This window comes from Pezoporus occidentalis, unplaced genomic scaffold (genome assembly GCF_034315485.1).
Source record: "Pezoporus occidentalis ecotype Australia unplaced genomic scaffold, CSIRO_AGI_Poc_V1 ctg16, whole genome shotgun sequence".
Taxonomy (NCBI): domain Eukaryota; kingdom Metazoa; phylum Chordata; class Aves; order Psittaciformes; family Psittacidae; genus Pezoporus; species Pezoporus occidentalis.
Window position 1 is genome coordinate 2,653,259 of NW_026913425.1, and position 16,334 is coordinate 2,669,592.

Below are 16,334 nucleotides of genomic sequence, written 5' to 3' on the forward strand. Positions count from 1 at the left end.
TTATTATAGTCATCATAGCCTGTGCAGGGTTACATTCTGCTCACCTTCTGTTAGCTTTGGATTTCATGGCTGCGCTAAATAAACTTTGCTGATTTTGAAATAGCTGAAATAGCTGACTTACATAAGGACATATTCATTGTCATACATCCCTGCCAATAAATAACCAACCTGCTGACCTCAAAGGAGACGGACGCAGCAGCATGAACATTGTTTCCAGTAACACTGGCTGGAAATTTTCCAGGTGATACTTTTTTTTTCCTTCAGAAAACACTGATGTGATAATATAAAAAGCCAGGAGAGAAATACTTGGTCATTGGTTATAGCTTTCAATGGAAAACTGCAGAACCAGTGGCTTCTTATACGATAGGCCTGTATGATTTATGCTGTGTTATGCCCTTACCTAAAAGTTAAAGGATAAAGAAGTCAGATCAAGGTGTCCAAGTCTAACCAAAATAAGGCACAGAGACCTTTTATACATAGAGTATTTCATTTAAAGGCATTCTTAGCATTTCCAAATTTAAATACATGAAGAACTTTATTTTGTAGTAGTAAATGCCAGTTTTTTGAGTTCTGATGTTGAGCAAGAATAAAAGGCAGGACTGAGGTGCTGAAATCTCTTCTGGTATAGAAGTTTTGCTTCTGGGTTGATTCCAGCCCATGGAGTGCAACAAAGCTGTGGAATAAATAATTGCCCGCAAAGATTTTGCAAAGATGACTAGGGTTTTCCCAGGGCTACAAGAAGTTGAGGGCAGCAGGTCATTGGTACAAAATGGCTACTTAAAACATTCTTGTTTCACTATCTAGATGACAGATAGAGCAATGGGGAGAATGATTTCTCTTCCCGTAAAGGGGACTTTTTGAGGGGTGTCACTCTCAGCACAGAAGGTCTTCATTCCAGTAATGCCCAGCTATTACAGGGGGACAGGAATACATCACAGTTCATTGTAAAACAGACCAGCAGTCTCATGTTGACCTAGCTTCCTTTTGTCCACTGACACACTAAAACATCTCTTTTACTTTTGCCTTTTTTTTTCAAGAAAGCTGAGAGGACAATCCAGTTTTGTCAGAAATAGGAATTCTTAAATAATTTAGGTATTCTTCCATTCTTTCATTTTGATTTTCTTTCTTTCTTGGATTGAGGATTTGTTGGTACATTCTTTAGGGTTGTGAAGACATGAAACACTCCTACACAGGTATCTGAAATCAATGTCTTCCCTGCATTTTCAATATCTGGTGAAATGTTTGAGATTATTACAATTATTCAGAAACAGACATTGAGGGTAATTAGGTTGCTACTACTCAGACTCTGACAAAAATTAGACCCTAATCCCTACTACTACATCTCAGAAATGGAGGCCATCTGCCCTCACTCCTTGAAAGTACACAATCATTTTAGTGAGTTTAAAAACCTGGGCCACATTTGAATGAGTTTTCTTTTGCCAGTATTACAATCAACAAAGCTGGGAGGCTCTCTTTGACTCTGCCTGCCTCCAGCCCAGTCTACCCAGAATTGGTTTTGCCTCCTCAGTGGCATTTGCTCCAGCTCTGCACCACGGTGATGGAAGTCCACGGTCTTGAGTACTCAGCCCTCAGCCATCCCTTGAAGCAGCGTAGTCCTGTTTAACAATGCCAATCTGTGGCATTGTTAATTCTCAACCACTCATGGATCAATGAGCTTAATATTTTTATTATGTAAACAGCTCATTTGCCTTTCTCCACTATCATTACCTACATCAGTGGTATCCAGCCAGCAACAGAGACCATCTCCTGGCACTTGAAGTGAAACTGAAGTGTCATCACTGTAGTTAGTCTTGCCATCCTTTCCACATTCCACACAGCCCTCAGCAGGATGAAGGTCCTAATGATGAAGCCACATGGTAAAACAAAGAAAATTCTGGATGGACTCAACAGTCAAAAGTATAAATGAGAAAAATACCTGAGGCCTATGATGTGCTGAGTGACTCTATGTGATCAAATCTACGTGTCGGTCTAAATGCCGGTACTCTCCTTAGAAAAGTGCACTAGGGAGCATGTTTAAGCCCAGCCTGTTCCTCAGCTCTTCTTCAGGTGCCCTACATTGCTGGATATGGCACAGGGGTGGCCAAGACCCCAGCTCAGCCCTTCCAAAAGGATCCTTGTGGCCTCTGTCTTTCTTATTTGTCAGTAACGTAGCAAACTGCTGTTGTGTGTACCAAACCAGACAGCAGCACAGCTAAGGCTGTGCCAACAGATGGCGAGATCCTAACCTTCCCCTCTTTCCCATCCATTCTGCTCCAGGTTTGCTAATGCCCGCTGCTATGTCATCTTACGTCCAAGTTAGTGAGCTCAGACTTATATTCAAAATACAGGATAGAATTACCTATAAAAATCTGACTTTGGGTGCCTAAAAGTTGAATATTCAATATTGTGACAACTTGTAGAAATGCTGCTTATTTTATCCAAGCTTATACTCATTATGAAAGTTAATACGTACTTGAGATTAAAGGAAATAATATATTTTAAAAAGTTAACACTTAAAAGAACTAAAAAATAGTTTTTTTTCATGCTGGTTGGTAGTTCATTTATTTCACTGTGTAAAAGTGTCACAATCCATCCACTTTCTTGTAAATGCAGAAGATGTAATAAGATGCTTCAGATTTGCATGGGCTTTTCTTTTGTAATTTGCAGTTACTGTGTTGCTCCTACAAAACTCCAGACCGATTTTTAATAACGTCTTCAATAGACTATCTATCTTCGTTAATATTTGTCTCTTTTTTCTCATAAAAGTGTAAAAGAGCTTGCAAGACAAAACATCCAATTTGCAAGACAGCAAGACAAAACCATGTTGACCCTACAGATAATTGCCAGGCTGAAAAATCCAGAAAGTATGGCAACTAAACTCAGTACCAGAGGGCTCTGATTATTCACCATAACAATCTTTGTTGTCTTGTATTTTTAAGATCTAGACGTGAAAAGCAACTCGATTTCTACCTTTATCCTCAGCTGTGTGAAATGAGTGGCTTTGCACTTGCTGAACACAGGGTCTCGTTAACTTTCACATTTCCTTTCTTTGACCCAATCCCCAATTAGCAGTGGATAATAAATATTTGCATTTGAAATTGATAACTTGGTCTGCTGTTCTGAGGAAGGGGAAAGATAATTAGTTGCATTTCTGTCTTTTAAAGGAAAAGGATTTTAGTGCAACCTCAGAGCTGGAAATCTGAAAACTTAAGGCAATACACAAATTTAGCTCCACAGGGGCAATCCCAGTTACATTGAGTGCACAAGGGGCTATACTCCAGTGGACCTTGGTGTTTCCAAGCCATGTGAAGGATGGCTCATGTTCAGTGAGGTTAGCTTCCTTGGCATCCATCTTGCCGTGCCCCACACCATCACAGGGGACTTGCCATGTCTTCTCCTTTTCTTTTTTCTTTCTTCCTCAGTTCGCCCCTGGGGAGAACAGATCAGATCTCCAACTTGTGTCACAGAGAGGAGCAAATGCATAAAAATGATTTGCACCGTGAAATCTGCTTTGATGAAAGTCTGGCCCATTAGATCTGAAGTGGCTCCTTTACGGCTTTATCTGGGCAAAATCATGAGTACCTCAAAGACAGTTTCATCATTAGGTCTCAGCTGCCTGGGTTTAAAATAAGCTCCATGTTATTACACTAATCAATTATTTTTCTCTTTTAATTCCAGTGTGTCTGCACAAAGCACACAATAAAATATGGACAGAAGGAATTGCAAGATGAGATAAGACAGAGGCTTGAACATTTTTCAAATTAACCCAATTGCTTTCTGTCATTTGAGGAGATAACATGCTTTTTCCTCTTGTGACTAATGAAACCAAGGCCTCAGAATTCCCCAGAACAGGAGGGTGTGCTTGGCCCCAGCTCTGCTCCTTTTGCGATTGCATGGGACAAGCAGAGCACCCCAAATGGGGCCACCTACACTTGCCAATAGGAAGCCGGGGCAGACATACCCATAGGCAGGTATACCTGTTTCCACTGCCCAGCCACAAAAGTAACATGCCAACTGTCTTTCCTGACCATATCCTAAGGGCAGAGGTTTCCACCCGCAAAAGTGAACATTTCTTCATCCTGGTGAAGCCCAACCAAGCACTGAGCTCAATCAGAGCCATCAGCTACATGTGGTCCCAAACCTTTCAAGCCTATAAATCTTCCAAACACCCACATTATTTTTTTCCAGGGCATATGGTACATCAGAGTTTAAACTGTATTCATACAAGTTTTCTCTCATCTGCCCAATGCCTGTATATGGCCTACAGCATTTAAGAGTGCTTTGGGGCTTACGTATTGTCAACAGCACAGTGAGCCAGGATCTGTACCACAAGGCTTAAGCTGTCATTCAGGCATCTGAGGATGGTAGAATGAGCAGAGTGACATCTTGTGAGGACCTTCAGGGGCCTAAGGAATTTAACAGGAAATGGTGAACATCTTCTGGGAGCAGAATGGAAGAAATCACGAATAGTTTAGATTTGTTTTTATAAATTAAATGGAAAAAAGAAAATAGTCCAAGATCACATTTGTTGTTATTCATGGCTATTTCACCTTCTTTCATTATAACCTTTTTTAGCTCTTTTAAGTACTTAGCAGCCTGCTGCTACTATGTGTTATGTGCTGTGGCATTAACTGTTGCTTCAGAAATCTGGAATTAGGGTCACTACATAAGGAAAACAAGGTCTTGGAAATCAGATATAATTCCACCTCAAGGCCCATTTGAAGCCAATACCTGGATGAAATTTATTTGTTGCCTATGCACAAGGCCCAAGCATCTACATATGCAGTTATCCAGACAATGTGCATAAGTGAAACAGCACAGAACACTTGTGCAAGCTGTTTCTGAAGCCACTTTCCTGTAAACAGAGCACATAAACCCTCATCCACTGGGGGCAAAGCACACTGCTTGATTCTAAGAATGTGAGTAATTCCCATTGCCTTTGCATGGTGCACCTGGGCAGATGAGCTGTCTGTGCTTTAGAAAAGCCTTCAATAAATTTTACTTGATTTCAGCAGGACCGCACATGCTCCATATTAGATCTCTGCTTTAAGTACTTTGCTAGAGTCCTTCACTCCCAAGTCTGCCTCTACTTTCTTTTTTTTTCCTAGAACTGTGAGCGATTTACACAAAAGTCTTCATCATTTTTAATTATATGTAGCTGACAAGGACAGAAGAAAAATGAACATGCTGAAGCTGCTTGTGAGAAGGACTTAAGGCAAGAGGGACAAAAAGATGGTGCTAAGTGTATAAGGCACAGTGATGTTAGACTTCCGACAGTGAACCTTCATGCCACTTTCACCCTAGCTGCTTTTGCCCTTAGAATTCAGATGCTCATAAGGTGGAGACTACAAGCACAGGGTTTGGGGAAGGACAATATGACACAGCAGGCTCAGAGACTAGGCTTGCAGCAGCAGTGACCAGCAGCAAGGGTCCCTGCTGCTTCCCTGCAGAAAGCAGCGTATTTAGGTGATGCAGAAGCAAAGCAGCTCTTTTCAAAGTGACTGGTTTAGTCCTGCTCTGCACAGACCTAGGCAGCCCTCAGCCTCCATCCTGGCAGCACAGCCTGCCAGCGGGGACCTTAGGGGCACTGAAAGATGACTTCTTTCATTATACACACATATATCATCTTGCGTTGACTGCAGATCCTAGCTCAGTGACTGCACACGAGAGGATAGTTTGCAAGGTCTCTACCAACAAGCAACACTTTCTTTAGGGCACAGATGTTGACATTTGCTTTTCAACACCTCCCTGTAACTTTACACACACGGTATGGGTTTATTTTGAATCAACCCATCACAGCATATAGTTTATAGGTCTCCTCAGACCCACTTCCAAGAAAGGACTTGGACTGTGTCACGCCACACCACTACCACCTCTACTCCACGCCTGCTAAGGTTGTTGTGCCTCAAGTCAAGCAGGAAGAGTACGTGTTGGTAGAGCTGACCCTCTGCACTGGGGTGGGCCACCATGAAAGCCAGGCACACTCCCCGCAAAATTCCCCTAAAGCACATTGACTCACTTTCCACATAGTTGCAAAAAGTATGAAATACTATTCTTGGTTCAGCCATAGTACCTTCCCCCCCACCGCACCACCTCTCTAATGAGTTTTTCAAACTAGCCAACCTGTATCGCTTTAAGACTGCTCTATTTAGGTGAAATGGGTAGATCTATACCTACCTTTGAAGACAAAGAAAAACACCTGAGGACTTCCAGGGCAGCCTGTCAATTTCCTGACTGGGAAAGGAGAGTACCCAGCTGTAGGCTTCTGCACACCTTCCTGTAATTATTTGCATGCTTTGGAGATAGGCCTCAGGCTACACATAAGGTCAAGGTTTCGGCTTGTGCTCTTGAGGGACAAGGTGTCTAGTCTTAAGGACTTGGTGGTACCCCTCAAAACACAGCAAGCAAAGTTGGTTTTCCTATGTCTGGACACAGGTTTTTGCAGTATTTTGTTATATTGAGAAAGGCACTGTATTCTGTACTCAGAGATAAAGATACCTGTGTATTTCCATGTTTCTGAGAACTGGAGGGATGAGAGAGGAGAAAAAATGTTCCAAACATGCTCTCAGAATGCACGAACTTTAAACACCAAATGATTTTTGCTGAGGTAATTTCAAAGCAAACTGCGTAATTTCGCATCTTTTAGTCATGTTCATGACTATTTAGGGCTGTTGTGCTCATAGAGAAGGTGGAACTAAAGAAAAGAACAATCACCAGTATAGAAACACACTGAAAAATAGGACCAGCCCCTTGCTTTATTTATCCTGAAACAATCCAGTCATTCATTAGAGATGCTGGACTACCTCCCCCATCATTGCCTAATCAGAGCTACCACCATACCCTCTCTCCTGCAAAAGGGGAGGCAGCCCTCTGAATTTGACTAGGCATCAACTCAGTGGGCACTTGCAGTGCTACCTACAATAAACCCCAAGGATAAAGTTGTGAGTGTCAAGGCAGAGCTCTGCAATGATTCAGGACATTTGATCTTTGGTTGGGGCAAACCGTGGTCAGTGACACTAGAGAGAGAAGATGCTTTACACGGTCTGTACATACGTCAGCCCTGGGGTCCCAGCAGGCCCCCTGCAACTCTGATGCTCCAGCTGTCATCTGCTCCCAGGCTGGCATGGAGTGATGGCAGGCTGAGCATCTGGTTCTCGACATTCATGCTGGGTTTCCATAGCTCTTTTCCGTAAACAGTATGATCTTTATTTCTATAGTGCACATGTATTCTTCTCCGAGATCCCTGTTTCCATCTCTTGTCTAGCCCCTCCACCCTTCCTCATGCTGTACCACAGTCTTTTTCTCCACCATCTGGTACAAGGAGCTCATTTGTCAAAGGGACAAGATCTTTGAGAATGTAAAGGAAGAAACCCATCAACACTGCTTTCATCTCACCATGTTCGTTGGAGGTGAGCCAGGTGTCGGCCAGCCATGGTGAACTTTGCAGGGCCGGTTTGTTTAAGTACATTATAAAATAGATGTTCGTCAAGGGCACAGTGCCCTCACGTCAATGGAAAAAGAACCACCCTGTAACGAAACCAGATATTTCAGAATGCCACTTCTGCCAGCCAAGGCAGCCACCTGCCTGGGGCACTCCAGGTGCGAGGGGACCACACTCAACCCCTGGCTACCACTGAGAGCAGGGACAGTGCCAAATTGCTGCTGGTGTATATAGCTGAAGCAGAACACAGAGAGAGGCAGCACCAGGTTGACCACGCTGGAGTTGACCCCAGCTACCGCAGCATCTGCACTTGCTACCACACCAGCTCCCTCGTCCTGCAGCCTTGCTCTGCATCTGGACTGATAATTTTGAGGGGCGCTGAAAGAAGTGCAAGTCTTTGTTCCTCTTGATGATATAAGGCCTGGGTGCGTTGTGGAGTTAAACCCCACACTCCCTACCCTGAGCACAGAACCCCACACAGGAGGCATCACAGATGAGCACTTGAAAATTTCAACCCAACCACCCCCAAGGGCACTGCATGCAGTGGGGAAGCAGGGGATTGTTTTATAACTGCAAACCACTGTAATGGTCTGCTCAGGAAGAGCAGAGCACTCACTTCGTCACTGCGTGCTCTGATGCAACGATTTACTTTCTTGGTTTTCCCCCAGATTCCTTGTGTGTCCTGTGCCTTTCCCTGGCCGCAAGGCAAGGCCAAAGGACCAGAAAAAGGTACATTTTAAGGAAGCACAGAACTGCATCTGGCAGACCACACCAGAAGAGACTGCACTGAGGAAAGCAAAGGACTGCAGTGCACATTGCTCATCAGCATGCACTGGCCAGGTGATTCACTGCTCTGGCCAAATGACAGCCAGAACTACAGTCAAACTATCATGGAATGACATGGACTGTGCTTGCACCACACCTTCAGAAAAGTTATATATCAGCATAAGTATTCTCCCCATATCTTTGCATTCACCCAAAGCTGAACTGTTTCAGCACTAACGGATTCTTAGTAGAAGCATGAGGGAGGAGGAGAGATTTGGGAAAATGTAGGAGCTCTAGAAGTGATATAAACCAGCCTTCCTATAAAGTAAGGTAGTGAAAATCTAGGCAAAACTTTAAATAAAAGCCTTACATTAATCAAGAGAGAAGGCAGGGAGGCTTCCAGCTCTCCATCAAGAAAAGCCATGAGTTTCCAGTCCACATGGTGTCTGTAAATGTTTAATGCTCTGCTGTTTAGAACTGATTATTCCAGACACAGACATCAGATCAATGCACTTTCTCATGTTTTATGGTAAGCAGAAAATACTGTGACAAATTTCACAGCTCTGAGTCAGCAGGGAATGGATAAATGGAGAATGGAGGGAATTTGTTATAGGGTTGATGGTGGTCATATTGCCCCTTTAGAGTTTGGGGGATCCCATGTGGGAAGACCTGGCTGGTACTTTGGCAGCAACAAGGAGTCAGTGCATCAGCAGCCACTGTCCCATGCTGTGTCCCACTCCTGTATGCAATGACAGCTGTGCCACTGCCCGGAAACTTTAAAAGAGGGCCTTTCCCCATCCTCTCTATGCAGTGCCGAACACAGCATGCATTGCCTATTCTTTGCCCTCCCGACCTCTGAAGAAGGATTATTCAGTTCTTATTGTCAATGGCTGAATGGAAGAGCTATGCAGTAGGTCTGAGTCACAGAGACGTGATGAAAACAAGCTGGAGAATTTAAATGCCAGCTGCTGTCTGATGCCAAGTCAAAATTAATCAGGCTGCTTGATCACTGTTGTGATTGCTAACAGAGAAGTGTATGTATATTAACTTGGTTTCCTCTCTATTGTCCAACCTGCCCTGGGGTTGTCTAATTTACAGGTAATTAAGTTCAGCAAAGGTTATTGAAAAACAGAAAAGGATGCCAACCTAACTCTCTTTTATTCATCTGCCAATGAGACTATGGTATAATTTACCATTTAGCTTTGGAAATCTCTCCTATAGATTCATGATAAAGGGAATTTTAACAGTGCCTAAACCAAAGAGATCCTTCCCATCCCTTGGAAGGAATTGTATCAGACTAAAAATCACTTAGGAAAATTACTTCTGCCAGTAACAGGCCATTTAATTCTAAGACTTCACAACATAAGTCTTTACAGAGCTCTAACTCCCATAGAAGCCAAGTAGGAGTATGCAATTTTGGGTGCACAGAAAATTTGCCTAGATAGGGCACTAGAGGGAGAGAGAAGGAATAATCTTCTTCCTGCTGTTAAATATTAATCTTTATGCTACACAGATTCTGGGCTAACGTTTAGATCCACACTGATCTGCAAGAGCTCTCTCCAAAGATGTTATGATGCAGCATATTTACGGAGTAAGGCTACTTGGGCATTAGGTGGCTTTCTGGCCAGAAAGTTTTCAAAGTTAGAATAGTTGTTTTCTTAACAAACCAAAACCAAACAAACAAAAAGATAATTTAAAACATATTCTTTTGCAAGAAAAATGTATTCCAAACTCTGTAAGAAACATAACCATGAATGTCCTCCTGGATTTTGAAGTTAGACAGCTAACTGATTTTTTGTGTGACTGTAAAAATCGCTGATGTTTGGTTCGCAAAATTAACTAAATATTCAAAACAGGTGTAATAAGGTAAAGATATTAGTTAGGTGCTCTGATACTGACAAAGAGTACCACAATGCATAAAGGAAGACCAGCTTTCCATCTGAATCTCCATCTCTTTTTCAGGAGAATGTAAAGCACCCACACTTACAACATTAGAGTTTCATCCTCCCCAGTATCCTTTCTGTCAGTGACTGTTGGCAGCTGCTAATGGAAAACATGATCCTTGTTGAGTTTTTTACCTCAGTCCAGCCATCAGTGGTTTGATGATTTCCTGAGCCAGATGTCACACCAAGGCCATCAGCTTCAATAGCTCTTGATGGAACCTTCCACCTTATTAGGTGTTTTGGGTTTTTTACCTTTTATACACCTGGGCCATAAGACATCCTGCGGCAATGAGTTCTGCTCATGTGCTGCATGAAAAAGTACTGCCTTGCCATCAATTTCATAAGTTTGTTTTGGGGTTTTGTTCTTTGTGTTTTTTTTTCACAGTGATTTCATTGACCTTGTTTTTCAAGTGGTGCAAAAATTTTAACTAGAAATGTGTACTAAAGATTCTTCTTAGCAACATCAAGGCCTGATTGAGATAAATTAGAAAATGTTCACATAAGATGGGGTTCTGCCAATTTAAAAAATATTTTCTTCATTACTTCCACAATTCTTCTTTTGTTTAATTCGCCTTGTGCACAGAAAGACTACAGGCTTACTGCCTCTCAAGCTATTCCTCATAGCCCAGTGCAGTTGCACAGACCTCCCGTGCTGGGCAAGTTGCACCTTTGTGAACAAGAATGTCACTTCTAGGGCCTGAAGTACACCTCAAAAAAAATATTTTTCATTCCACTGAAGATAAATAATTTTAGAATGATGCCGTGAAAACCAATGGAGTTAGACGAGATTCTGTTTAGGTCAGAATCTGCACTAAATACCCCCAGGGAGCCCATCTCATGTTAAAAAAATGCATTATATTTACTCTCGTTGCCTGCTGCGTCTTGCCAGTGAGTGGCATGAAGCCATCATGAGGGTTAGTACCAGGACAGAGTAGCATTTTAAAATGTTCTGAACATAATTGACTCAGTAGTCAGCTTTCCAGTCCTAATAGGCTGGCTGTTTCAAATTAAATTGAGTTATAGCAGGGCCCCTAGTCCACATCAGAGGATAAGAGCAGGCAAAATGAAATTGGAAAAATGGAGCCAGTTTGCATTCCTACTTACGAACATGAAGACAAATCAGCTACTCAGAAATCATCAGCTATTAGTTTATTGGTAATTCATGCAGCTTAAAAATAGCCATGGAAATTTGTACCCAGACCACTATGCAGCTATCCCCATCCCCAAAATCAGCTAGCTATGATTGCAGTAACAAGAGAGCCCAACTGCTAGATTCCTGAGTCAGCTCTTAAGCTGGGGCTGGAGAGGGAGTGAAAGGCAAGAGGTGGAGGGCACAGAAAGAGGCTTGCATACATCATCAGCCCCTGATATCTAGACCTTGTGAGTCAGAATCATGAAGCTGACTTGAAAATTCTCATAAATTCGATGTTTTGTCTTACAGATTTTGAACCTTTAGTTTTGTACCTTTTTCATACATAGTAGGATTAACAAAGAAATGTTTTCTTAACGAATTTGGCAGCTTACTAATTGCACATCCAAGGAGGCTTTGGGGAAAAAAATAAACACCAAAAGCTGAAAACATGTCCTCATCTAAAGGGAAAATGGGTGTCATATCAAAATAGGAGAGGTTCCACCACTGACATGGAGTAATGGCACAAAACCAGCATCAGGGTGATGGCCTGCTAGCTTTCACCTCAGAGCTGTGAGCTGTGGTGGAGGAAAGCAGAGATGACTGAGCTGGCTGCATGTAGTTAGGTAAGATCAGTAGGACAGATATGCCTATGTGGTGCTGCACCAGAGTTAACAGGGCTATGATCTGTCCAAACCCCTGTACTGAGTTTGAGACCTTGGTGCGGCTCGCAGGACATTACACTGTGTGTGGGTATCGGGGAAGTAGGTGCACACCAGCCTAGAGATCTTGAAGTGAAATAGCTAACCGTGCACTTGCTTGTGCGTCTTGTTTGTGGCTTTGGATTGCCTTTTTTAGTGTCATGCCCAGTGAAAAGAACCATCAGGTTTCCTGTGTTTTTTTGCTATAGGTCCTGAGGCTGAGCTGCCAATCTTGCTACAACACAGAAAAAGAAAGGAGAGGAAAAATGTCTCTTGTATTAGCTGTAGTTAAGCCTGGTTAGGGAATTCAGAATATTACTATGTCTCCCAGCTAGAGAATTACTACTTTTACAGGTAAAGTACTGACTTGAACAGAGAGATGGACATCGACCAAAGAGGAAAAAGCAAAATGATTTAAGATCCTCTAGATGACCTTATTCTAGAAATGTTACTATTTTTATAAATAAGTGGCATGGCATTTTCACAATTCTGGACAAATACTGATCGATTTCACACCTTTGAAGGGCTGAGGCTTCCATATTTCAAAGTTCCAATGAGCTTTTCCAGATGGACTGTGAAATTGAAAGGATTCCATCTCAAACCTCTTGTCAAAGAGCTGAGCTTCAGCCATTGCAGTGAGGAAAACTGGCACAGGCATCACAACACAGTAAAAGAGCACCAAACTCATTCCTGAGCCCCTTACCCAGTCCTGTTCTTAGGACTTACAGTGTACCCACATGCACATTTTTTGCCAGGCTTTGAGGGACTATTGGCCTTCTGGAAGTTACAGTGGTGATGCATTGAAAGACTTCAAGGCCATTTATAATTTCCTTAGAGGTATACGATCCTCTTGATGCAAACACTTGCAATTCCTGTTAATAGTATGTGAGCAGTGCGTTCATACAAGGAAACAATATACCCCCTAGTGACTAGATCAGAAAGGGTCTATCAAGCAGACTGAAGTTCATCCATTTAATGGGGAAAAACACTTCTTCATGCTTGCAAGGTGCTGTTTGCATGTTGCCTGGGGACATTTCTTCCTGGGGTGCTGCTGAGTGCTCCAAGGGTCCAGCCCCAATCAAAGAATGACCCGGGTGAGTGCACAAGGTTTATGTTGTTTGCGTGTTACACCACATAGTCTGAACACAGCTCCAATACACCATCTCATCAGCCTTAGGATTAAGCTAATATTATCTAGCTGTGAAAGTAATTTTCTTCCCCTATTTCAGGCACCCCCTGATCTTCATTGCACTGTGGCACACCATAATGACCATACACACACGAAGAAACCCTGACCAACCCAGCTTAGGTCTTTACTCTGCAGTTTATCTCCAGATACATCTTCAAAATTCTTCTGTACTTCATTCTAGAAAAAGACAGTGAAAAAAAAACACCCTGTTCCCTGGGGGCACCAATCTGAATTTATTCCCTGACAAAGCACTGGTGCCTGGGAGCCGCAAGAACATTCCTGGTCACATGGATTCATATGCCAAAATGTTCTGTGTTCATACTGGGTTTGATCTGCAAGAAGTGCAAAGGGCTGGGATCCTCCTGCTTTAACAGAGCGGGTGGGAGTTTAATCTTTTACACTAATGTCTTGCACGGGAAGAAGTCCTTGGCTACTGACTAGTTTTCTTGTTCGCAGCTGGCCCAGAGGTACGTTAGCAACCAAAATTTGGTGCCCTGAGGAGGCAGGTTGTGACCACAGGGGTCAAACTGCAGCAGAGTAATTACACAGAGGAAATCAGATGCAGGGACGCCCACGTGGACAGGGCTTTCTGGATACCAGGAAGAGCCACTGCCTCAGACATGAGCCATGTGAGGACTGAAACTAGTGCAGAAGTATGCCAGCTGTGTTGACCCCTTGTATGGCTGATGGTCAAGAAGCCATGTTGACCAGGGCACAGAGAAGTTCTTCATCACCTTCACAGCTTACCTAAGCATCTCATTTTCATCACATAAAGAATGGAGGGCATCAGAAAGTCAGATAAGAACTCTGCATATGTGGGGTTTAGGTGTACCACTGCAGTCCGTCTACCCTGTCCTCTACTTTAGAAGCAGCCAAATCATGGTGCACAGTGGTCAAACTACTAAGTATTTGGGTTTGTTTTTTCTCAAGACTGTGGGCAGGCTGTACCCAGGTAGGACTCAAAGGCAACAGAAGACGGCTTGGGGGAGGTCTACTGAACAGGACAGGGCCCTGAACTGCTTCCACCTGCCTAATCCTACAACATCTGAGGAGGCATCTGTGGGCAAAAGCAAGGCCATGAGAAGGGGCTGCTGCTGCTCTCCATCTTTTCCCTACTCACTGCAGAGGACATAAGGAGAACCACTCTGAATAACAGATACAGTCTCTGCAATAATGTGGTGGATCCTACTGGGAAAAGGGGTTTTCCCCTAAGCACAGAGAAACTACATGGTTTGTGGCTCATAATGCCTTTTAAGTTGCTGTCTTTGAAGTGTTATGTTTTTGAAAGCAACATCTGCCATTGACAGAATACGGGTTTTTTAAACACGACTGGAAGACGTAGATCCAGGTCCTCACATATTCTTCACTCCAAATCACCTCAAGTCACCACTCTCCACACATTTTCCAGAAGGATTTTCAGAGGCATGTAGCAGGCCCTATACAACCCTGAATAAGCTGCTCTGGAAACTTGGTCCCTCACCTGAGTACCTCAAATGGCAGCAAAGCACTCCTGAGTATTGAACCCCGGGTGAGGGATGATGGGAAAAAGGAGAAGTAAGGATCATCTTCCCAGATGCATTAGCTGTAACAAGCAGCCTGAATGATGTTAATCCTAACCCAAAATCTGTGTGCTATTTTGGGCCACTGGCACTTGGGCAATTGCATAGTCTCTCTGCTTTGATCTGTCTGCAAGGGAATTAAAATGGCTTGCCATTGGTAGATCTTAATCTTCCAAATACTGGTGGCAACCACTCACCTTGAAGGAGGGAGATTCTCAGTCACATTTGGGAATCCTTGAGACAGGCAGAAAACAATGTTGTATGATGCTGATTGTCAGACCATCTTGGGTATTGCTAGTCATTGCAACCCTACAGTTGCCAATATCCCATCTGGAGACTTTAATTTGAAACAATGCCCTGCTTTGCTATAATCTGTCCCAAAGAGGGATTTCTCAGTGTTTTGCCTCTTCAGCAGACTGGCTTATCTGCACCAGTCTGATTATCAGACAGTGCAATTGCCAATAATAACAAGACAGCAGTTAACCCAATTTGACATGTCTTTAGGCAGTCACAAGCAACAAGCTTCCCCAGCATAGGGGAAGGCATTTAAACAAGTTGTCCTTGATTGGTGAGGATGAAATAGGGCTGCAGCTCCTTTGTTGAAGCCTGAATGTTCTGTTGAGCGGGTGAGGTACATAAACCACATCATGTCATGAAAGGGGCAAAGATTCCCTTTCAAGTGGAACAAACAACTTATGATACAAACAGTGACTTTTTTTTTCCACTCTTCTTTTTTTCTTCTTTTTCTTTTCTTTTTCCAGCAAATCTAACCACACAGTGCACTGCAAGGATGAAACGGAACAAAGTTCGATGGAAAGGATAAACAGGAAGATCTTTAACTCCAGGAATGGGCTGCTCCATCAGAGGTGAAAAGTTAAATGCAACCTGCAGCAGTTGTTCTACTTTTAAAGATTAAAATGAATGCCTTGGTAAGATATACTTTCAGGAGTATTATGGAGAGTGATTAATGCACTGTCTTCTTTAGCCATTATTACCTCCCCCACTCACCCCCAAAACCTTGATCATCTTCATTTCTTCCTTTTATTTTTATTATTTTAAGATTTCTATCGCCACACTGATTTGACTCCAATTTCTGATCAGAGAGAGAGCACAGCTATCATTCCTGCATTCAGGCAGAGCTGCCAGTTATGCAGTAATGGATCAGCATGAGCAAAGCAGAGAGGACTGGAGTCAGGACATGCTGTGCAATTAAGGTAACTATCTGCTCAAGACAAAAAACAAGCTTTACAGGCTTACATTTCCTTCTTGCACTCTCATTAGAACACGCGGCAGCAATAATACTCACAATATGGGAGCTTTGTGGCTGCTTGTTACTTAAAAATAAGGGGGGAAGGGGGTGGCATTTCTTTCCTTAGGGAAAGTACCCTTTCTGTTTCAAGCAGTAAGGGTTAAGCACACCAGCAATGGGCATAGTCTAAATGGAGCCCATGGGCAATTTCACAATGGCTTTTAGGCTTTTTGTTTATGAAACTTCCTCAAAAGCTTCACATATAGGACCAAACCCTTTAGTCTCCCACCACTCTGAGAGTGCTTGGTTGCCTCAAAGGGCTGTAGAAAGGCTCTGGTGGCCCATCCTGGAGACATGA

At 43.0% G+C, this 16,334-nt stretch overlaps 1 long non-coding RNA gene across 1 annotated transcript in view; it reads left to right on the plus strand.

Annotated features, from left to right (window-relative positions):
* The window catches only part of LOC134160342 (uncharacterized), a 57,677-nt gene extending 42,065 nt beyond the window's left edge, over nucleotides 1-15,612 (plus strand). The window contains exons 2-3 of the long non-coding RNA XR_009963516.1: nucleotides 8,110-8,281; nucleotides 15,489-15,612. This is a non-coding gene — a long non-coding RNA (uncharacterized LOC134160342). The remainder of the gene's footprint in view (nucleotides 1-8,109; nucleotides 8,282-15,488) is intronic.
* Nucleotides 15,613-16,334: the final 722 nt, after the last annotated feature.